Here is a 25,129-nt window from a genome sequence, read left to right on the forward strand (position 1 = left end):
GGAAGGAAAAACAAGAGCACATGACACTAGTGAGATATTGGACTACTTCGACATGAAGCGGTCAACGCAGACCCGTTTGATGAAAACACAGCTTTTACTTTTTAATGTGCCAGCACATTCACCTACTGGTATAGGCACCAAATTGCGTTAACTGCTCTCCGTAGTAATGTCTCGACCTGACTTCCTGCCACTTAGTCTTTCCATAAATATGAAGAAATTTGTATCGGGTATTTTATGAGGTCATCTTCGAGACAGCCGTCTTTTAGAGAGCTTGATAATATTTCTCTTAGTGATTAAAAAATAAACTTGGATGCAACATAACTGTAAAGAGACTAGGCTGAGAAATCCCCTTCCAAAAATAATGTCTACATTCCTTACTTCTTATTAAAGGAGGAAATGCTGTCATCAGAAAAGAACTGATTCTTAATGCTGAAAACATGCACTTCATTTTTAGACTTTTCCTCACAGTTGCTACGTGCAGTGTTAGTACTGAAAATAAGCTCTTTTCTCCTGACGGTAATTTTGACAGCATCACTTCTGTGTGCGACCCAGGAAACGCACAGCTGAAGTGAATTTACAGACAGCAAGTAAACATTTTTCTGGCGAAGCGGACACTTGTTTTGACCTACAGATTTGAAATGACAGTTGATACATCTACCTTGTTTAGTATGTAGAACTAACTCTTCAACGGTACTACAGATCCCTTTCGAAAAATCGGAAAATTAATCGTAACTGGTACAACAAAAAAAGCGCTACCACAGATGCTCGTAACTAGTTCACTATTTTTTGAATGTAATGGAAGGTTCTAGTACAAAACCTATCAAATACTGGACTTCTACGGCGGTAGCGCGGAAGGTGCAGAAGTTCTTACGGGATTTTCGCATGGAAGTTTACAACAGGGCTTATACTCTAGAGTTAAGAAATTGTGAGAGGGACAAACCATCTCATGATGTAATGATTTTTCTGAGTCGTAAGAAGTTTCCTCCATACATCTATTACACGTCATTCAATTTTAAAGTAAATTTATGTGGGACCATGTGAATCGTATAGTACCTTGTCTTTGTAGTCCTGTGCTTTAAATGAAGACTGAAGACTCAAATGTAGTCCACTATTCTGCATTCCATGTACAGCCTTTGCCGAAAGAGGAACAATGATGAAATAACACTTTTTAATCGTCTTACACCCATAGGTGTCTCTACAATGCCCAACTTTTGGTGATACTTTAGAAGGGATTGGATGAAAGCCGTTAGTCGTTTTTCTTGTTGCGCTGCAACTCCTAATTCCGATCAGAAGATTAGGAATATTAGCCATAGCAACGAGTTTTCTTATACTCTCGTTTCAGCACGTAATGCAGATTTGTTCTTGGCCCATTAACGGTATATCGAGCTCTCATCAGCTTGAAGTGTGTGTGATCAAGGTTCAACACTTGACGTCTGGCCATCATATTTAATAATCTTTCTATTTGGGCATCACAACTGAAGTGCAGAGCCGACGTTTTTGCCTGAATGTGGAGAAAATTAAGGGGGATATGTTCCAAATCCATTTTAAGCTCCTTACCAGCGGTGTGACAAATCTGCTTCTCTTCGAAGTTTGTTTAGGGGAATCGTATTCAAGATGGAATTCATGCATGTTATGTCTGGTTACATTCGAGTAACAAACCAGAAACATGGTAAGGTTATTGGACAGTACCTTGTGGAAGTGCACATTTATCTCATTACTAGCAAGTGATGCATACGAAACTCACTGAAATGTGAACATACTCTTAATTTAGGGTTAAAGCTTTTTCTATCTACCCCCTGAACTAATTAACTACCAGTTCTTTTGCCTCTCTCCACAGAAACGAGTCTAGAAACTGCGGGCCGCCCTTTAAGTAGAGATATTTAATGCAGAAATACTGCATTTTTTGCGATGCTGTGTCTCAACCTGTTTACCTACCCATTTTATTCTAGCATCATACTCGTTTCTGGTTCGGAAACATGGTAAACGAGTTTCAGCATGGAAGTAGAGGTAACTTTTTTAAATTGAGAGCTGTGATTCTACCTGACCGCTATGAATACTTTTTCCCTCTAGACTTTAGGTAGTTTGATACTGGCATCTGTATTTTGTTCATTCTCGTGGTGCGAAACTGGCTGTGGTTTGTAACTGCCCGTACGAAAGAGTTCATTTACAACTAACAAAAAACTTAGGGCACAGTACGTAAAGAACCTATGCCCGTCATAACAAGGCTCATGTAATCCGTTAGTAACGTGTTAAGAGTCCAGGATAAAACTTTCAATAAAAAGCACTGAAATAATGTTTGTGTAATAAAATAGTTAACACTGGGAGTTAACTGCAACTGTCTGAAAATTCTGACGAAAGTCCATGTGCGAAAAGAATTTGTTGAGAGTGCAGCTGCAACTGCTAGATTGGACGAAGCGTGTAACGCAAGCCGCAACTGAACTGCGTAAGCCGCATTGCGCTGACGGGTTAAGTGGATAAGCGGTGTGTTTATACTGACAGGCCACGCCACCCGGCAGAGCGCCCGTGCTAGCCATGTCCCGCTTAAGGTATTTCGTAACAGCTAAAAAAATCGATGGTAGAGTATCGGCGCGAGGGCCAGGTCGACCGCGGCGCGGTCGACAGGGAAAACTAGGGGCTTTGCGGTCCGGGCTGCACCAGAAAGCGAGAGCAACCGGCCGGCCGGCCGCCCACGGCCGCGCCGCCAGCAACCGGTTCCACATCCGGGACGTCGCCATATACAGCGCCGCCGCCGGAGACTGCCGAACGCTGGCGATCGTCGCCGAGCGCGGGCGCATGACGCGCGCGCCGGTGTTTCCCTTCCCGTCCCGTCGTTTTAACTACGGCCATCGCATCGGACGGCCTTCACGCGCTCTCGTCGGTCAGTTCCGCTCCGCTGGTATCTCACTGCTTGTCGAGGTCGCGCCTTGCCTGTAGACGATACACGAGCGCAATCCGGAACGCTTTCGTAAATCCCCACGGTAAACGGTTCCATTTCGTAATTTCCAGGTAGAGTCACGACGCCTAACACTTTTTCGGGTGATCGTATATGAAGTTCGGTACCGGATACGATGGACTATGAATTTTTCCATCCCTACCTGCACATCTATATTCTGTAGGTAACTGGCAGAGGGTACACTGTCAGATGTCCGTGCCAGTCTCTTTCCACATTGGAATGGTATGCAGGAAGTTTTGTAAATCCTTGTCACTACTGCTGTGGAGGCCTAGTTGCCACTGCCGCCTTAAGCCCAGTTTGTGAGTTCGTTAAACGATTTCTGGTGCCGTGCACCGCTAATAATTTCTCCATTTCACTATTAGACAGCTATGCCTCGGTCAGGTAACAGGACAGGAGAACGAAGGTTCTGCAACACTCGAACAAATTAGTTACAAAGTCATACAAACGAGTCAAAAGTTTGTATATCTTTGTGACCTGTCGAATAATCTGCAACACTGCATGTAATTTAACACAAAAAGGGCTCTCAATGACCGTACAAATAATAGTAAGTACACTTCACGATACACAGCAAATGCAATTTACAACTGTGTTCGCTTTTAAGAGTTCACTATACGGCTTGCCCTGTCTCAGGCCTGGATGGTGATCGCTAAGTGGGCGAGAGCTGGTGTTCCATCTTCCGAGTAGGGTTCTGTCCGTCGTCCGGTCACTGGCGGGTTGTACTCGGCCTGCAATTGGCCCGTGGTGCTGGTTGAACTCGCGCAAGTGGCGACTGTCTACAGCAATGGCACCATTTATCACCTTTGCGCCTGTCGTGCGTTTATCCCGGCTGTGTTGTTCGGGCGACGCAGCAGGAAGAACGACTTCATGTCCCACGTGAGCTCTAATCTGATTTTAGTTTCATGCTCTTTTCGCTAGCCTTGGTTCACAACTGTCTTTTAGCGTCTACCACTTTAGTTTTGTATTACCGTGAAGCTCACGTGCTTTCTTTGGACGTTTTCCACTTCCTGCATCAGTGCTGTGGTAAGGGTTACATACAGAGGAACATTTCTGCAGCATTCCCACGTACCTTGTCAGATGAAGAGTGTGGAAGATTTTCGCCGTGTTTCTACGCTTTATCTCCTCAGTGTAATCTGTTCAACTGCGATCCGCTTCAGACTTAACTGCAATGAGCCACTTAGCCCTATCTGTCGGCATTGCTATCGACATGGATCTGACTGGATAAAATACTCCAGGCTCCTGTCAAGAGTGATACGAAGGGAGATACATTGGGACCATGTTCTGGCTTGTCTATCACCCAACTCTGTAAGCACACGGCACACTAAATCCACGAGTTCAAGTGCTACCGGTTCATTTCCCGAAGCCAGGAGAGTAGTAGGTTTTAACTGCCAGTATCAGGAAAGTTTAGTATTGCAGTCACAGCGCTGAACTAGTAGATAGTGTGACCTAGTAGATAGTGTCGGAAGTTCCATGCGGCTTTTCGCGGATGATGCTGTAGTATACAGAGAAGTTGCAGCATTAGAAAATTGTAGCGAAATGCAGGAAGGTCTCCAGCGGATAGGCACTTGGTGCAGGGAGTGGCAACTGTCCCTTAACAGACAAATGTAATGTATTGCGAATACATAGAAAGAAGGATCCTTTATTGTATGATTATATGATCGCGGAACAAACACTGGTAGCAGTTACTTCTGTATAATATCTGGGAGTATGCGTGCGGAGCGATTTGAAGTGGAATGATCATATAAAATTAATTGTTGGTAAGGCGGGTACCAGGTTGAGGTTCATTGGGAGAGTGCTTGGAAAATGTGGTCCATCAACAAAGGAGGTGGCTTACGAAACACTCGTTCGACCTATACTTGAGTATTGCTCATCAGTGTGGGATCCGTACCAGATCGGTTTGACGGAGGAGATAGAGAAGATCCAAAGAAGAGCGGCGCGTTTCGTCACAGGGTTATTTGGTAACCGTGATAGCGTTACGGAGATGTTTAATAAACTCAAGTGGCAGACTCTGCAAGAGAGGCGCTCTGCATTGCGGTGTAGATTGCTCGCCAGGTTTCGAGAGGGTGCGTTTCTGGATGAGGTATCGAATATATTGCTTCCCCCTACTTATACCTCCCGAGGAGATCACGAATGTAAAATTAGAGAGATTAGAGCGCGCACGGAGGCTTTCAGACAGTCGTTCTTCCCGCGAACCATACGCGACTGGAAGAGGAAAGGGAGGTAATGACAGTGGCACGTAAAGTGCCCTCCGCCACACACCGTTGGGTGGCTTGCGGAGTATAAATGTAGATGTAGAAAGCAGAACTGTGCGAAGCAAACGCAAACTGTAAAAGAAAGATTTGTTTGTAAAGCGTTTATTCTCTCAAATTCGCTAAAAATTGCGCTGAAGAGAGCTGACATACCCTGCAGGTGCACGTAAGGTTTTCGTTCGGTGGTGACCCATACAAACAATTACGCTGGTACGTTGGACCACCAGTGCTCTCTTGACATTAGTATCTTATATGCGCTAACCGATGTATGCCGTGAGATCCTTTCAGCTAGATAATTTTAACAGTATTTAAGCGCTAAATTAACCACATGAATCTAGAACACGCAAATACCTGAAAACGTCACAATCGTGGAATGAGCGACGAGAGATCGAAGATGAACCTATAGGTTGTATTGAAGAGTTAGGGATAGAACAGAAGAAAGCAAGAACATGCCTACTACTAGGCTTTTAGTACTGCAGGTGTGTGAAATACAAGAACTGACACCAGTGGAATGTTACCGAAGAGAACGATACAGCGATGGCAGGATGCCAGACACACGAGGTATGCAGTTTAGACTTCGGAGCGAGAGTCGCGCAGCAACGGTGCTTCTGCGAGGCATTTCTCAGCTGCTTCCGTCACGCTTTCTAATGCAGCCCGTACTCGCCACTGCTTCGGATGACTAGTTTTTCTTGTAGACCAACTGGCCGATCTCAATCCAAAAGTGGAGCGATTAGCTAACGAGAGGCGACGGTTACCGAAAGAGACTTCGCGAGTTCTAATTGAAGCCAAGAAGTATATGTTCCTTTCTACTGCTATTTTGTGTGTATATTTACTTTTAAACTAAATAACCCTGTCCTCTACATCTTCAACTGACTACAGGTAGTAGATATGAGATGTGTGCTAACTACGTTTTCCAGTTCATTCGTCAGCTCCTTTCATTTTATTGGACGCCACTGGATAGCTAGAGGGCATTAATTATTGGTTTTGGAGTAGTGGTATGTTTAACGTTTCCTCGCTGGTCCAAGTAGGGCTCACGACCTTAATTCAAACTGGGTCCATCAATAGCTCTTAGATTTCGGTCGCGGCTACAATGCAATGACGCCTCCCAGTACGAAACGGAAGGACTTTTTATCTGGAGTAAATACTGTAATGAAGTCCACCTCCGTAGCGGTAGCATTACCGCCTACCACGCAGGGGGTCCGGGTTCGATTCCCGGCAGGGAACTGGGTGTTGTGTGTCCCTTTTCATCATTGACTCGCAAGTCGCCGAAGCGGCGTCAACTGAAAAGGCAATACGGTGGCCGAACTCCCCAGAAAGGGGCCTCCTAGCCAACAACGCCATCCGATCATTCATTCACTGTAATGTAAGTGTAAGTGATTCGATCTGCAGCTAGTGGCACACATTTAAAATGAGACTATTACAGAATTAGTAGAAATAGATTCATTTAATGAGCACTAAAGCGGTAGATACGCTTAGGGAATCCTAGCGGCAGACGCTGCAATGAAGGCTTTCTGGATCACGGTGTGGTTTACTGTTCAAGATCCTAGTGCATACGTTCATAGACAAGTCAATATATTACTTTCTCCTTCGTGTATGGCGCGGAAAGACCATGAAGATAAAATTTTTGAAACTCCAGCACTCAGGGACGCCTGCTATCAAACGTCATTCCCGCAATCCATTCGTGACTGGCAAAGGAAATTCAAGTTTAAGGGCTACACGAAGTGCACGTACACTTACACACCGTTAGGCGACTTTGAGAGAAGTGATCTGAAAACTCCTTTAAGGGCTTTAGGGTTATTTCTCTGACAGTGTCCAGATATTTAAAAACTTAATTACTTCAAACCCGTGTATGAATTTTAACTGAACTGATTTTTTGCGAATATTTATGAGGAGTACTTTCGTGTTTTGCACTGTACGAAAAATTTCTGAAATATACGGATAAACATCCAACTGAAATTATGTCTAATACCGGAGACGAATGCGAAAGAGATGACGGTTCATCTCCGAGGTCAGTGGAAAACGGAGACAGTGTTTAAAGGAGACAGCATCTACATGTATGCATTTCAGTGGAATCCGTATTAGCTGAACACAAAATTAAACAGTTTAACGGACCAACTAACGACAATTACAAAAAATGTTTTCTCTAGAACGTTTCTGTGCTTTGTGGCAAAGGCGTTTGGCTATTTTGGATAAAACTTTGTACTCTTGCCTATGAGGTAATAGTGTGGGTCACCGTCTTTGTGGAACGACATCACTTTTGTGAAATATAGATACAAACTATGAAATTCATCTACGTACAAGTAATATTGCACCCTAGGATGACAGTGTTTGCGTCTGGATACTTAATTAAAATGAAGTATTGACTATCTCTAGAGAAAGTGATAAGGCATACTTTTTTAGTTTCTGCTTTGAGTACCTGACAAAGAGTTGACAACAGTATCAGCAAGCACGGCTGGTAGTCAAAATTGATTTGATAGAATAGTGCGTATTTTCGTGGAAAGGAGTGCTTGCAGTAAGTGAACGGTGAAGACGTTTAACCACAGACGCACGCTTTGGCATTCCTGTCCGAACGCGAACCGGCATTGGGAGTACTCGAGTAACAGTTTAAAGTCACGTCGGCGGAATCACAATGTTTGAGGCACTACGAAGGACAAAACCTGCGGATGACCTTGCGCCAGCCAACCTTCGTGCCAGACGAAGTCAATGTCAATCCTCGACTGACATCGTTCTGCCGTTCACAGCTTTCATTCAGCAACGCGTTTAAGACGCTAACATTTTTCTTGTCAACGTGGCGCCTCAAGTTTCTTGGATATGGTCCATAAAATACGACTAGTTACGTATGTGCTGCTTCATAAGTTTCAGCATGCCGTGCACCCAACAGAGTTTTTGAAGAAATACGTAAAAGTCAGATCTGAAGTGACCGCATAACACTGACTACGGTCGTCGACTGTTTAAACCGGTGCGTTTAATTCCTCCCTGTACTGTCATGACAGAAGTATGTTCATTACGTCCCAAGGGCAAATCTGCGGCGATCTAAGACAGGTTATCCGCCGGTGTGCCCCACGGATGCGACGTCAGACGGATTGCGCGGCTATTTAGGTGTGGAAGTATTGTCTCTGCCATATTTAAAACCACCATACGCGACCTGAAGCCCGCTCCACATCTGCGGGTTAGCGCGGCGGGCTGATAAGCGAAGATGCTCGGGTTAGATACCCGGCCGGTCGGAGATTTTCTCCCTTCAGGACTTACATTCGTATCGTCGTCATTGACATTACTATGGAGATGGCTGGATGGGCATAGCCCCAAAGCCAGTAACTTCAAAAAAGAAACCTCAGAAACTTCCATTTCTTACCAAGCTCTACTCTATGATCCATACGTTTTCCACAGATTATCTCACGTTCAAGGTATTAATTCGTGACTGTTTACCACATCACGTGCAGAACGTTTGTCACTTCACCCTTTATTTTCTTTATTAAACTAGCAGTAACACTTAGAGTTTAGTATATCGTATTGTTTCCCGTCAGTAAGCGGTTCTGCTTATGTTTAGTGCCGTTGCACTGCCTTACGAAAATACATCACGATATTTGTGTTTCCCAGTTATGTCGCCTTAACCTCTCTGAAAAATTTGAAATGCTAAGAACTTCCAAATTTTCTTTATGAGTGCAGCCACTTTACGCAACAGCAGCTAATTATACTCTGAGTCAGCCACTTATTTTTGGGCCGAATTTGTTTGGACGTTTCGAACTTAAAGTGTTTCATTTTATATTGGTTACAAGGGAACCTTCCCATCACACCCCCCTCAGATTTAGTTATAAGTTGGCACAGAGGATAGGCCTTGAAAAACTGAACAGGTCAATCGAGAAAACAGGAAGAAGTTGTGGAACTATGAAAAAAATGAGCAAAATATACAAACTGAGCCGTCCATGCGCAACATAAGCAACATCAAGGATAGCATGAGCTCAGGAGCTCCGTGGTGCCGTGTTTAGTGTGAGCAGCTGCGGAACGAGAGGTCCTTGGTTCAGGTCTTCCCTCGAGTGAAAAGTTTATTTTCGCAAAGTTATGATCTGTCCGTTCATTGACGTCCCTGTTCACTGTAATAAGTTCAGTGTGTGTTTTGCTACCTCACCGCAAAACCGTGCGATTAGTACAGGAAAGGACGTGCTTCTCCAATGGGAACCGAAAACATTTGATCGCAAGGTCATAAGTCAACCGATTCATCCACAGGAAAACGCGTCTGATATATTCTATACGACACTAGTGACGGCATGTGCGTCACATGACAGGAATATGTTGTCGACCCACCTAATTTGTACACTTGACGAATGGGTAGAAAGATTCTTCTACGTTGTTCGATTTAGGTTCTTGTGGATGTGATAATCACTCCCCAAAAGAGTGATGAAAACATTTGTCACAAACTGCAAGAAATGATCACAGTCACACAATTTTCCCTGTGCTCTGTCAAAACATGTTTCAAACGTTTTCAAATTTTTCCTTGTGTAGACCGTCAAATCCTGCATATGTCCAAGCAAATCTGAACATGTCCTGGAATTTTGGAGAGCGAAGTTTATTATGTGTGAGTGCCTGAACTTTGATAATCTGTGTATCTGTCTGAAAATAAACTTTTCACTCGAGGGAAGACTTGAACCAAGGTCCTCTCGCTCCGCAGCCGCTCACGCTAACCACGGGACCACGGCGCTCCTGATTTCACAGTATCCTTGATGTTGCTTATGTTGCACATGGACTACTTATTTTTTGATAGTTCCACACAACTATTTCCTTTTTTCTCGATTGATCTGTGTTTAGTTTTTCAAGGCCTATCCACTGTGCCAACTTATAACTAAATCTGAGGGGGGTGCGATAGGGAAGTTCCCTTGTTAGTACAACGCTGAAGCTCTTTGGGTGTGTGTTACTGAGGCTGTTCCAACAGCTTAAGAGCTGAAGTGCACCAATTTAAATATTTCCAAATTTTTGTTGTTTGCATCCAATACTAAAGAACACTGGTGAAATCCGCCTCACATTAGTTTCATTATTTGAGGAGAGAGTCAGTGCTGCAGTGAGCTTTATGAATCTGCAAAACTATGTACGTCGCACTATACCGAAAACGAGGAAGCTGAGACTGCTCGTAAGTGAAGAGCCAGGCGGGGCGCTGCCGCTGGCCCGACACCAGATACGAAGCAGCACGGCGTGTCGGCTGGCCAAAGAGGCGACCCACAAAGGAAAGGCAGCGTGAACGGCTTTGTAACCGTACGCTGCGACGCGACGGCGCCTCTGCTCTGGCCGGCTTCTCAGTTTCTGCCACCAACTTGTTACATTGCGCGCTGCCCGCTCAAATTTCCTCCTCCCAACACGGAAACAAACACCGAGTCGCGTAAGCGCGATGTCTGTAAGGCACTTCTGGCTGTAACAGCACCCCGAGATAGATGCTCATTTAGGGAATGTTCGAATGCAGCACTAGTGCTGCGCTGCTTTATTCATATGGATTTAATGCCTAGGCGTACGACCATTTAAAGTCGGTTGTAGATAATGCTGACTGCTGCTTACTGGGAGATTTCTAGAAGGGTGTAGCTGATCTGTAAAGGAGACCTCATTAATAACACTAGGGTGACGTACTCTGAGCTGCGTTGAAGTTTGGAATCCCCACCAGGTTTGATTAAAGGAAAACGAGCAATTCAAATGATTGCTCCTAAATGGTTCAAATGGCTCTAAGCACTTAGATTTAACATCTGATGTCATCAGTCCACTAGAACTTAGAACTACTTAAACCTAACTAACCTAAGGACATCACATGCATGCCCGAGGCAGGATTTGAATCTGCGACCGTAGCAGCAGCGCAGTTCCGGACTGGAGCGCCTAGAACGTCTAGGCCAAAGCGGCCGGCGATTGCTCCTAAATTTGTTAGAACCAGGTTCGATCAACAATCTATTATTACGACAATAAGCGAAACCAAGTTAGTCCTTTAAGGAAACCTGATTGTTTTTTAGCTGAATACCGAACTGTAAGGGTATCATTCCCTACATCCTGTAGGTATCCGAACAGGAGTCATCCTCAGAAGGATACCAGAGAGAAATCCAGGGGAGCCCGATTGTGAACAATATACAGTCATAGAAGCAAGTAGAGGTAGGGGAGGAGTAAGAGGGAGTAACATGGGCGAGCCGCCTTGAGGGAAGAACACGGTCTTTTCGTAAATCACTGCTAAGAAATTACAGAGACTGCAGGCGCGTTTGTGACAGACTGCACGAACATTCTGCTGCCACTATACACAGTTCACTTGCAAGCCTCTGGTCCTGCGTTAGTACACATGAGCGTGTAGTCCTCCCCTTGTTTTCACTCTTGCTGATTCATAAACAATCCATTCCGCATTACTTTACAGGTGCCACTCCAAACTGCCGCTAGATGGCTCTTACAGTGGCAAATGAGTTACGAAACTCACCAGCCAGCCACCAACGGGTATCTCACCTACGGACTGCCGGCCGGGGTGGCCGAGCGGTTCTAGGCGCTATAGTCTGGAACCGCGCGACCGCTACGGTCGCAGGTTCGAATCCAGCCTTGGGCATGGATGTGTGTGATGTCCTTAGGCTAGGTTGAAGTAGAACTAAGTTCTAGGGGACTGATGACCTTAGAAGTTAAGTCCCATAGTGCTCAGAGCCATTTGAACCATTTGAACCTACGGACTGCGAAGACTGGTCATACCTTGTACGCATGCGTCTACACGGTTTCTCATTCCTCACACTATTTCTGAGTGGAAGGGGGAGTGACTAGCTGCGGAAGAAGGTAACCTACGCTACGCATGTGTGTGTGTGTGTGTGTGTGTGTGTGTGTGTGTGTGTGTGTGTGTGTGTGTTTCACATTCTTATCTGGCTACGAAGATCCTTTTTTCTAGTCCGTAGACGCGAAAAGCATCCTGACAAGAACACTAGGAAGAGTACTAAGAAGTACCAGTCCTCGTCTTGCTTGTGCCATGTGGAAAACTTTCTCTAGCGTTAGGTGTCTGCTGTAATTGTCATGTGCACCTTCGCATCTGAATGACGTGTCCTCGTGTACTACTGTCCTGGCACTTCTAATCACTTAGCAGATCTGTCTGCCCTGCTTGATGTAGGAGATTTAAAACAATTTAGGATGAAAATGTTAAACAGTCAATGTGTCATACTCAAAATCTAGCAAATATGGGCACTGAGAAAGTGACGACTCTTAAAATCTAATGATTTCATCCTTAGTTTTCAAAATCTGCGAATCATCATCGTTAATGGCCAGGCGGCTGTTTCCAACCCACTCCCCAGAACCAGGATTCCCTATATACCGTTTAGTCCGACAAAATTAATCGTCAGAATAGTATCTCATGTTCGTGTCAAAAGGTATCTTTTCTTGCTGACAGACGCGTTCCCTGCATAAAACGGTATCATGAGTAAAATACTTGTCTTCATTAGAGACATATGGCCAACGAGAGTATGATGTCTACTCAGTGTCAGCAGAAATTAACGCATGTATGCAATTACACAGCAGGAAACAGTTGCCGAGTTTAACAAGACAAATCAAGTCTTATTTTATATGACTGTAAATCATTGTTTTTAAGTATACTTCTGATACTATATATTGCATTTTTTCGCTGTTTCAGTTCCGAACTACCTCTATGTAGAAGTTCAATACTTTCTTTGTGACGAACTGTGCCATATAGCTATGTTCCATTCGTTAAAAAGTTGTTCAACTACCGCTGTCGCCCAGAATGACAGCCAATTAGTTTCCCTTCTAAGTGTTTTGTCCCTGCAGAGTTCCATTTAATATCTTTCTATTGGGACAGGGGGATCTGATGACAGTAAATTCATCACTACGTGATGTAAATCGCGGTATCTGAGGAGAATTAGTTTTTCACCAGTCTCCATTTATGCTAGATTTGTATTAAGTTTAACAGTACCCACGATGTAAAACAATCCTAGCGAATTACACCGACTTTAGAGACTGAACTATTTAAGTCCAGACTATACAGAATCTAGTTCCAATGGGGTATCTGGTGAAGTCAGTAAGCTGAACTAGATACGTCAAAATTTGTGTGCGAAAGTTTTTATAACTGTGTAAGGAAACAGTGGTTAGAATTAGCGTCAGTAATATACAGGGTGTTTCAAAAAATATACGTATTTCGAATGCATATATTTATGGAACTGTGAAACTTGCGAATATGAAACTTTACACATATTTAAGAACCTCTCAAGTTCAGATTACGGATGTTCAATATGTCCATCAGCTACACTAATATCACATCGATACTCAAATTCCTCCCATACTCAGGCAAGCACGTCAGTCACTGATGTTACGGAAGTACGGATCCGGTTCTTCAACTATTCCAGGTTCTGCGGGAGTGTTGGTACATTAACGTTGTCTTTAACGAAACCCCATAGGAAGCAGTCCGAGGGTGTAAATCCGGTGACTACGTTGGAAACCAGTGAATTCGTGCAACATTTTGTTCAGGAACACGAGGGCGGCCAGAACTTACATAAACATCCTGTATCTAGAAACTGTCGATACCATCTCCGAATGTTCAGACCATTCGGAGGATCAATTTGGTACCGAAACAGGAAACGTCTTTGCACAGTGATCACGAAATTGCGCTTCGCAAACTCGAGAACAGAAAATGATTTCTGCTGCAGATACCTATTTTAAACGTATGACGGTTACCAAGCAAAACAGAAGACAACTGGCATCTAGCGGCTATTAATGTAAACTAGATTATGTATTTGTTTCTCCAATAGCCGAGCCGAGGTGCAGCGCTCGATAGTTTGGACCAAATAATACTTTTTAATACGTACATTCTTTTTAAAACATCCTGTATTACCTCTAAACATGTCAGTACGAAAACAAGCCACTTTAACAACCCTTTCATTCAATTTGTGAAACGATAGCTTTACGGTGAAGATTTTAGGAATTTTTCAAATAGCTACAGTAGCAAAAGATAATCTAAGGAATTTCCGATCACATTTATTTAGCTGTATCTGCATCTCAGATTGTCTTGGGACATACCTTACTGTATATGCGACGCGTAACAGCACAATATGCTTACACATTATCCACGAATCTTTCGAAAAACCATTGTACACAGTTTCAGGTAACTGTAGGATTCTGAATACGACGGGAGCTTGAAAAAATCGCTGTAGTACGATGTTTAAGTCATTTGGTCAGAGCAGCTCTATAGCAGCAAAGAATTCCCGCTCCCGCCAAGGTCTGCGGCGCAACGCGTTTGTTTACTGTTTACACTTTCGGACCAGCGCGTGGCTTTAACTCTCCACTAACCCAATTTCACGGTAAACGCACAGAGCCGTAGGTCGGAAGCCCGGTCGCTTCCCGCACGTTTCCGTAGGTAGCACCTCCGCCTACGTCAGTGCCCTGATCCGCCAGGATCACATGCAACAGGGTCACGTGACGGCGATCGCAAACTATCGATCATTGGCACTCACGTGTAGCCGCAGCGGACGCTGTCCGCCACCGTCTGTCCACGCCTAACCACCTTAGCCTACAAGGTGATTGTGGTCGTGGAGCTGGCGTGCGCCAAGGAGGGCGCAGTCGATATCTCCAGCCCTTAACGAAAATGCGGGGCATAGTCCGGATGATATCACGCGGGACGTAGTCCAGGGGGACGCTGTATCTTGCACTTATCTAGGTTTAAGTAAACTCACGACTGCAACAAGCTCTGGGTATTTGCATCATGTATCTTTAGAATTATGAAGTAACGACACCATAAATCCAATTAACATCCTGAGACACTAGTACGTATTGTTTCTCCGTCTCAACGTGCTTCATTAAATATTTTTGTTACAACAGTTACCAATCTTAATTTTTTTCTGTTTCTGCTACTTATTCCAAGAACAACATTTTCAACTGTTGTATTTACATGGTTTCATCGTCATTACGACTGGTGGAATATATACTAAATATGCATTTCGTGCAAAGACATGTTCATCAGACTACAGCTCATGTTGCTCCTTTTATCTTTACCAAACCCATTCCAATACACTGCCGGCACTACTGAACCTGTCACGGCAATGCGATGTGACATCTAGCATCTGACAGCCTGATCCATGTTGGTTTTAGTATTCGTTATGGAGTTCCCTGCAGGTAGTTTTCTTTAAACTGACTACTTATTAAGTCTAGTACTTTCCAGAAAGCTAACTTTCGCTTGAATTGTATTTTATGCTCCCTAATTGTATCAACTGTCCTGAGTAATTTGGCGAAACGACCTAGTTACTATAAAATAGTTAATTACCTGGTTATTTCTAAATCCGCGTTTCCCTGGTACATTTTAACAGAAAACTGAAGCTGCAATACCGTGCTATCTTCGTAGCTTAACAAGCTGTAGCAATCGTCGTCAAACTTTATTAGGAGCCAATATTGACAGTTTAGGACGACACCTCGGGACTGAAGCTTATGGCTTAAACAGTGAGTCTACGTATTTTAAGCTATGACTATTTCAAGTAAAATATTTGATATAACATATTGGAACTGCGTGCATTTTTCTGGAGACATACACACTGACTAATTTTCTGTATCTAAGCAGGTACTATGGCCAGTGACATCGCAACAGATCATGGTTTCTTTGTTGATTTCCGGGCAAATTTTCTGGGCGTCTTCATACGTTACTACGTAAAACGACCTAGCGACTGAAGCACGCCGTTTTGAATCAGACCTTTTTATTAGCCTAAGTAGAACGAACGGTTTTACACATTTTAACTTTATTAATTCAAAATTGTCACAAAGGGATAGAATGGCTGGTGATAGCTTTGGGTATATACACGGAAGTAAAAGTCAGTGGTCTCTAATATTTTGCGTGATATAAGGCAGTAATTTATTAGATAGAATACACTGCCCTCTTTCTCCCGTCGAGTAGTGTGGCGGGAGTTTCTCCAGGTCGGACACGATGCCTGCGAAAGTGATCCATAGAAGAAACTCTCAAACTGAAATAACTATGAAACGAATTTTTAGGCGAGAAGACGTAAGTGCTATTTTACAAATTGTTACTCTTCATGCAAGTGATTTAAGAATAATAAATATGACATCTTACTTCAGACGACTTGAAAAGTTTACTAAAAATAACGGAAGATTTCAGTCTCTCAGGCAATTTCGATGTGTATCAGAAATCGTCTGATCATTTCTCAGCGAACATCGGCGCTGTTCACATCGTAAAGTATCAAATGGTCGCCTTCCCCTGCCGATCTTACTACCGATTGGGAACGTACATAGGTTATTACGTTGTGACAGTAACTGCAATTATGAATCACGATCACGAGTGTTTACTAAATGTTTTGAATGTTTCCTTTTACTCATCGCATCGTATTAGTCTCAATTTAATTTCACTTTACTTGCTACGGACGTGTACGACACAGATAACCGTCCACGTAACGTGCATCACGAATCCATGACACTGCCGTGTGACAGTCCACTGTGGCAGATCGATACTATTTGCGCAGAGTCTTGCGTCGTCAGCATTTTAAGACAACATTCCTACTCATTCCTATTACTCCTACAGTAACCGGCCTACATACCACTGCCTCTGACAAGAGCACGCAGTAAAATATTACCTTGTCTGGATTTTAGTTTGTTACTGAATAAAATTATACTAGTAAGACGCTCCCAACGTTAGTTTATGTTTTTGGATTCTGCTATTCTTGCTGGAAGAGTTTCGTAAAATACGGCTGGAAACCGAGGCAGCATCAACAGTGACTACAACTGACGGAGGGTGTATCTACTCTCGGCGCAGAGTACGTTTAGCTGAAACCACGCAGGATTTAGCTGGTCTAACAGCGCACTTTGCGAGTCCTAGTGCAATACAGTCACAAATTATCTGGAGACAGTTGATCAACGGCTTTCAATAACTTAGTTATGTAGAAAACTGTTCTGAAAGTGTTTAAAATCGTGGGCTATAACGTCGATTATCACCAACGCAAAACCATACTTGTGTCAGCCACTAAGTGGCATCTGGTGGCCGGTCGCCTTACCCACTTTAAGCAGAATGTCCGTGACCAAACCTTTTCGAGAGACGGCTTTTAACCTAACCGAGTGAGTTTACGTCCAGCTGACTGTACGCACCAGCCACGACACATCGCAGCAGCTACGCGCAGGATGAGCACGAACCGGACACCTGCATCTGCTGCTCGACGCCTCTTCCTGTTTCGGAAGAGCACAGGAAAACCGCAGGCGATTCACCGATGTTGCCATAACCGCTGATTATTCAAGTCTGACCGGCGGCAACATCGCACGGTATTTACTCCAAGCACGTCTGGAGTTTAAAAAAGCTCTTTGCAACAATCATCGGCTCCGTTTGTCAATAATCGCCAATCACGCACATTTAACACGATACCTCTGACAACTTCGAAATGGCTTAAAAATGCGGAAGGAAGTAACCACCCAACACATTTAAGGCTATGATTTAAGGAAGGGTGGCGAAGTTAACCTGAAGTAACACAGGAAAGCTGCGAAACAGGTAACTCAGTAGGACAGGGGGATTAAAATTTTGCTACTCTAGGAAAAGAATGCTGTACCCAATACATGAACACCCTCAGTCGAAGCGCTAATACGTAAAATTCCTATTATTTCTATTAATTTATATATAAATATATGTGACGATAGGGTATATCCGCGGAACATTATTAAGGCATACCAGCTATTATTACACCCATTTCATCCATCTATCGTTCAACGTCAACTCTTCTATGGGCTTCCCTGTACGTTTTTATCACAGCTCGTATGACAAAGGCAACTGATCATCAGGTAACCCTGCTATTCAATTTGCTGGTGGCTCCCATCAGGTGCATATTCCTCAATGGTTTGTCTTTACGTGTACAGATAGCTTACAGTCTCTTAACAGTATGCAAGCAAACTTTCTGAAATGCAAAAAAAATAACACTGCTTCGGGATTCCTTATTATAGTCTATTTCGTGCCCTAACTTGCGACAAAATCTTAGAACAGTGAAGTGCCACAATAGATTATTCCGGAAATCGTTAACGTAATGAACCTACGACCGGCTTGAAATTAATGGGAAGCTCGTTTCCTAAAGAGATTCTGCGAAGAATGGAACAGAAAATCAGGCTTACTTCACTGCTATGACAAATACTTTTAGAACTAGATCCTCTAAAGTTTTCTTCATATGCGACACGTGTCCCGTCAAGACAAAGATTAAGTGCGACTGTCGGTTCATTGAAGATCATGACCGTCTTCCAGCAATCTGACGTTCAAGTCTACTGCGAAAATCGCAACTAGTGTGTGAGCTGTATTAAGAAGCTTATTTCTGCTTGAATACACATCTCGTCAACACCGAGGAAACTAGCTCGGATACGCCCTACACGAACGACAGGAAGTCAAGCACGGAAGTTCGTTATCTCTGCAGTGGCAGAAGCAGCGATAGTTATTCTCGGTACACTCTCGAAAGCCATCTTCCGGCAGTATTATCCGTGAAACTATTAAACAATGCTACAGATGATGATGAATTCATACTGGAGGAAGTACTGCACTGTATGGTGCCAGTAAATGTCAGATTCTAAAGATGAGCACGAATTACCCGATCTGAATATAATGTATGACTTACTCCTATTTAAATATAAAGGTGTGGTTCACCAAGCACCATATCTGGCATATGATAAATGGTTTCATTTATTTGGCACCTCAACTTCTGGGTCAATACTTTCATTGCAGCTGCTTCGATTTCATCTATCGTGTTCTGACCGCATTGGGCCAATGGACGACTGTTCGGCGAGTCTTTACATATAGTATGTGCAGACCTCAGTCCACAGACGCAGAGCTGTCAGGTTTAAGGCTAGCGGTAACCAGAGCGCTGACAGGTCTCAAGGACGCTGCTAACAGTCTGCTCATTCCACTGCCGCATAAGCAGTAACTGTACACCCACACTTCCTTACTGCCCTTCTGACCAGCAGGGAGAAGACGGCAAACGGACTTCGCATTACATTTCAACCGACAAAGGTGGTAACTTATCCACTCTACAGTCGATATACGTATCACACTAATAATCTTACCGAAGATTTTATACGTATCTCATCTAAAATACGGAATATTAGTTCGTTAGAAACCACTGCGATGAAGAAGGATAAGATTAGACAGGCAAAGCATAACGTCAGTAAGAGATACCGAGGGAAGTCATTAAGGAAATCATTGACACGGAAATACGCTTCTGTCCAAGGGAAAGCAAGTTCCTTAGTAAGTATTTAAGCCTTTATGCTTCACATTAGTTTTCATCTGCTTTTTAACATTCCCACTGATCAGCGCTCCGATTTCGCTACGAGCCGTCAGTTCGTAAACTGACTTTTGTACTATTAGTTCAATCGTTACAATTGGAATTATTTTTCAATGCGACACTTTAAATAAGGCTTCTGGTTTAAAATCAGACTGTTTCCTATATCTAGTTTCTAGTACAGACTAATATGCTGCAGTGCAGAAAGTTGCCACATTCTAGATCATCGCTTCGGGCTGTATTTACTACTAGCAGCTATTCAAATGCCAAAAACGCGTTATTCCGCGAGGACCATAACACTTCTAACGAGTAAATACAAGTGGAATGGCACGTCATCATAAGTAGTATTACAAATTGCCATTATATTACCAAACACCTACTTTAAACTATTCCAGTGTCAATGACAGGCACATGTCATCACTGCTGTGATTTTGTCGTAGAAGTGTTTAAATTTGTATGAAGTTTTCAACAAGGCATACTGTCTCAACCGCAAAGTCCAGCGCTGTGATGTGCGATGTGTACACCAAAGACTACGCAGTCTGGTAAACTGTCTTCCTACCGAATGGTTCTCTGTAGGTGTTTTACGCATTAACCTGCACGTTGGGAAGTTCTAGTCTCACGAGCAAGCCATCCGAAACACTGAACTGTAATTTCAAGATCCAAGAAAACCAACAGGTGAAATAGAAAATCAGATTTCATCGACAAACGCAGCCTGCGAAAATGGGCCCCCGACTCCTTTACCAGTTTAGAGTTAGTCTTTAGATTTCCTCTTTAGTCGGCATATCATATCGAATGACCCAGGATAATTGTAGAATTAGTAAGGAACTGTCCGTAGTATTCTAAAGTAAGTAACCTCTAAGCTACCAACCGAAAGTTATGTAGGAATCTTACTCAGTGGAAACGCTTAAAAATGTTACGAAGACCACAGATAGCAGTAATTTAAAAAAGTGTGCTAAACCTGTTTTTACTGATAAGCATGATTTAAATTTGAAACAAGTAATTCTATACACTGATTTGTAAGCTGCAGCTACTCTTTCATTGGTTCACATACGCCCTAGACATATTGAGAAGTCTTTCCCAAATATATTGAGCAAAACATTCTAATACGACGCAAAATTTATGGTATATGTAAACTTACTGAAGAAACATGACCACCTACATATCAACCGTTTTATTTAGAGGACATAAGTTTATTAGTACGTTTACAAATATTAAGGTGAAAGTGAAACAGGTATCGATAAATCTGAGTTTTCATTATGAAGGCTACGTGAACACGACCTCCGATGATTGCATTATTTGGCGAGCAATACCAGTAACACAAGAATTATCCTTGAGCCTGTATGTGGAGCAAACACCGAGTTATCTACCACCGCAACGAGATCTACAACCATGAGCGCTTTCAGCGTGCGACACTTACATCTGGTCGTGTGAGCTAGCGCGTCTATGTCCTCATAAGAGCGTCGAACGGCCAGTGAAGAAGACGCCTGTGGGTGTGTCCGCAATCCTGCGCCAGCCGTCGTACACTGTGGACAGGACAGCTGCGACCACTCAACTCGTTACCGCCGCAACAGCGAGCAAATGACAGAGCGAAAGCTGCGACACCTAGATTCCAGCGCTCGAGTACTTTAGTGTATGTGGCTGTGCCTGAACCGAAGCCTCGTTCGGACTGACTGGAGTGTGGCGGCTACGCGATCGCTGCGGCGTCGTGTCGTGGTCGCTGTTACTCAACACGCCGCGCCTGCCCCCACCAGGGGGACGCTCAGATGCCGCCTTGTTTTCTTTCCGCACCGCCGGCGGCAGCACTGACAGCGCGCCTCCGCACGCAAACAATCTCTGGAAACAGAAGCTGCTCGATACGCAACACTTCGAAAGATTGTTTGACGGTTAACACTTAACAGCTCCCGAGTGCAACCATCAGTTTGGAATCCGACGAAAGTAGTTAATACATCTTTTTCCACTCGCTTAAGACTATCAAACAATTATGTTCTTATCATAAGGCTATCGTTTTCGCTTGTAGGGTTAAACCCACGCAAAACCAAGGCTTTTTCTACAACACGCATTACCGAGATGGTACTTTATGACCACCCGAAGAATATTGAAAACAAAATAAGTTAATTGTCGCTGAATTTCATTAACAACATACTTTTTAAAGAGGTACTGATGTTTAAATAATGCCCAGAGTCTGAAAATACCTTTTAGCACCTCTTAGCAACATCAACGCACTTCCAGTAACGTGTACTCCCGACTTCATGACCACCATAATTTTTTTTAATCAGATTTAGTTGACTTTCACTCTCAAATACTTTTAAACAAATATTGAGGTGTAGGTAAGGCCCTGAACCTGGAAATACGGAATACGAAATTCACTGGGGAAAGTGACAGCTGCTATTGAAACCTAAATTTTTGGGTTAAATTTAAACGAAAACTTCAAAACACATATGGAATCTCGTAGAATAATTCATTAGAAACAATAAATATTTTTTTTCAAAATTTTAAAACATAGTAACTGATGAGATTACAATATTTTCAAAATGTGGACATAAAGTACCCCTGCCCCCTTGATACTGTGAAGGTTAATAAAATGAGGTCTACAGATGGGGACGTGTCTAGCGAGAGGCAGGGAGGGGTAAGTGACCCCCCCCCCCCCCCAGTAAACTTCCTGCACCACGAAACACGTACGGGTGAATTAAGCATCGACTGGAAGAGATCCGAATCATGTAGTGAATATTTCCTAAGAGTACATGTATCCAGAGTCATTTGTCATGAAATTTAAGACCTATTTCGTCGTTTATCGCGAAAATACGAATAGCTCCCTGCACCTTAGCTCACGTGCTGAGTACGAGCTGAGTTCTGCACCTGTTTTAGATTAATTTTTAACTTTATGCCATAACGGTGGGTTATGTGCTTTCTTTGTTGCTCACGTTACTCCGTAGTGCACGACAGGTATACAAAATTAAAACTTATTCTTGCGAAATGTCAGTAGTTAAGACGAAAATCGTTGCATTTCAGGTAAGAGGTCTTTTTTGTAGTAAACAGTTACGTAGCTACTTAAAAATTATGTTTCTTCGGATAGAGCTGTTTCCCACTGAACGTGACACATAATTATGTATTTCTTATGCAAACGGATAAGACTGCCTTCTGAGCGTTGATGTTAATGTTTATATGGACGACTTCAGCTGGAGTGTGCATATCTTCCATCCAATAATAAACATACGTGCTTTGGAATGTCTCCATTCATAAGAGAGAAGATAGTTGAACAGAATGTTTGTACATGAAGCTATCAAAATTTTCACCATCTCACCATATTAACCGTCAAATTTTAGTCGCCCTGGAAATAAATGGGAATAGCAGAATCCCCATCATCAGACTGAACAAATTAAATTTTTATCTGTGCGGATCTCTGCAGCTCATTGTGGACGACTCAAGTTCACAAATTTCCTGCCATAACACACGTAACTTAAATTGCATGAAAATTTGTCCATGGAAATAAAAGCCTGTGTTGCTCTGTTTTCCAACGTTAGTGATGGTCCTTTCGAAATTTTATAACTACATAAAAATTGCAACATATATGTTCTTATCACTGTATGACGTCATTTACCCGGAATTCACACCGAAAGGGTTCCTTTGCCCCCTTTTTGGATGGATATTTATTTTTACTTGCTAGGATTTGACATTTAGACGAAATTTACACTCTGGGATGACTCTGGAAGCACTTATAAGAGGTTCATAATAAAAAAATACCCAATAGCTGTTTTTTTTTCAGACTGTGTCTATGTCTATGCTATCAGGTCTCCGTTTAAAAAATGTGTGTGTGTGTGTATGTATCTGTGTGTGTGTGTGTGTGTGTGTGTGTGTGTGCGTGAGAGAGAGAGAGAGAGAGAGATCAGTAATAAAACGATTTATACTGCTGGACATTAGTTTTAGCTACCGAGTATCCTACAGTAATATGCAGAAATGTTTGAGTCAAAACTTACTATCGGACTGAAGATATTAACAGATAACACTTGTATGTGGAGACACCTATGAAAACGGCATGACTATACTGGCAAATAACTTTAGAAATATTGATCCTCTTGCAGCCAAGAATGAACCAATCACAGTTAGCCTATTTCTAATCAAACACGCGTATCGTCTGACATCCACAAATGCTGACTTCCAATAAAATATACTTCCCTTTTGGTATTTATCAAAGTTGATGTAGCTAGAGCACAGGAATATATCGAGCGAACACGATAATCAGAAAATCTCTGTTATGTACTGTCATGTGTTAATTATGTCCCTAACTGACTTATGTTTGGTGTATGCAGATAGCTTGCTGCCAAATGGAAACATTCCGGAGGAATCGTTTCCCAAAAGTGCAAAAATCAAATAGAATCAACAATAAATTCGTACCGTCATGCTAACTGTTAATGTCGTAAGGATGTCCAATTTTGTTTACTGCGGATGGCTTTAATCCAAGGGAAAATACTTCATAATAATTACTGCACTTGTCGTGCGATTAATTATTTTGTTTGAAGGTGTGTCTATTCAATTTACTTCCAATGAGACGAAAAATGCAAATATTCTTGTAGCATCTGCATCATACAAAAATAACTTACGCAACTTACTCTGGAAGAAGCTCGATACAACCTTGAAATGCGTGGATTGCAGACAGGCCAAGGTATTCTGGTATTTCAACAGCGGAGAATATTTTATTTTCCATTAGTTTGAATCGGTCGTCGGGCAAGTGTAATGGTTTCGTTTACTCTCGACGCTCCTATTTCAGTTCGACTAGCATGATTCAGAATAGACATGTCTTAAAGCTTTGAATTAGGAGTGTTTTGCAACTGATGTGAAGTTATGGTGCAATAATTTTACTCTATCAGTATAGAGATTATTACGCACCAGTTGTTCAAATGAACGATTTATTTAAAACAACGTGATTCAGAACGACATGATTTCTTTATCAAGTTCTTAGAATTAATATGCTGTTAGCTTGGTATTTTTGGCGGTGCCTAATGGCATACTAATTTTAAGAACTTGATAACGGTGTCATGTCAACTCGCCCAGATGGCTGCACGCATTAGCACGCCGCTTCCGGGATTAGTGGAGGCGCCCTGGCCCCGGATTAAATCCGCGCCCGTGCTGGCCAGCCTGGGTGTGATTTTTAGGCGCTTCTCCATATCCCTGTAGATGAATACCTGGCTAGAACCCGAGTCTCGCCTCTATTACATAGTTTACAAATATTAGGAAAAATTTTATAATGCATATATGCAGACTGAAGCGACGAATGAAAATTTGTACCAAGATCACTATTCGAACTGGGGTCTCCTGTTCATTGGGCGGAAGAACAAACCGCTACACCACCCTGCCACAGTTCCTTGGCGCAACTGCATGAAATACCCTAGAGGCGCGCTATGGTGGTCCGTACAGTGTTCCAACTAAAGCATTCATATTTCTTTACATACTACACGAATATGTAATAAAAATGTGGGTTCCTGTTTAAAAAACGCAGTTGATATCCGTTTGACCTTTGGCAGTGCCATCTAGCGGGCCAACCATAGCGCCATCTGGTTTCCCCCTTCAAGCTAGACGAGTTTGGTTCTTTGTAGTTTTTTCGTTTAATGCTTATTTCGTGAGATATTTGGGCCGGTCACTATCAATGAACCACCCTTTGTAGCATTCAGATGGTTGCGGGCGTCGACACTGAAGTAAGGCGCGCACCG

At 42.9% G+C, this 25,129-nt stretch overlaps 1 protein-coding gene across 1 annotated transcript in view; it reads right to left on the reverse strand.

Moving 5' to 3' along the window:
* Positions 1–21,136, reverse strand: part of LOC126482370 (terminal nucleotidyltransferase 5C) — an 89,849-nt gene extending 68,713 nt beyond the window's left edge. The window contains exon 1 of the mRNA XM_050106458.1: positions 20,842–21,136. The gene's annotated coding sequence lies outside the window, so the exon portion shown is untranslated. The remainder of the gene's footprint in view (positions 1–20,841) is intronic.
* Positions 21,137–25,129: the final 3,993 nt, after the last annotated feature.

The sequence above is a fragment of the Schistocerca serialis genome, chromosome 5, assembly GCF_023864345.2.
Source record: "Schistocerca serialis cubense isolate TAMUIC-IGC-003099 chromosome 5, iqSchSeri2.2, whole genome shotgun sequence".
NCBI classification, from domain to species: domain Eukaryota; kingdom Metazoa; phylum Arthropoda; class Insecta; order Orthoptera; family Acrididae; genus Schistocerca; species Schistocerca serialis.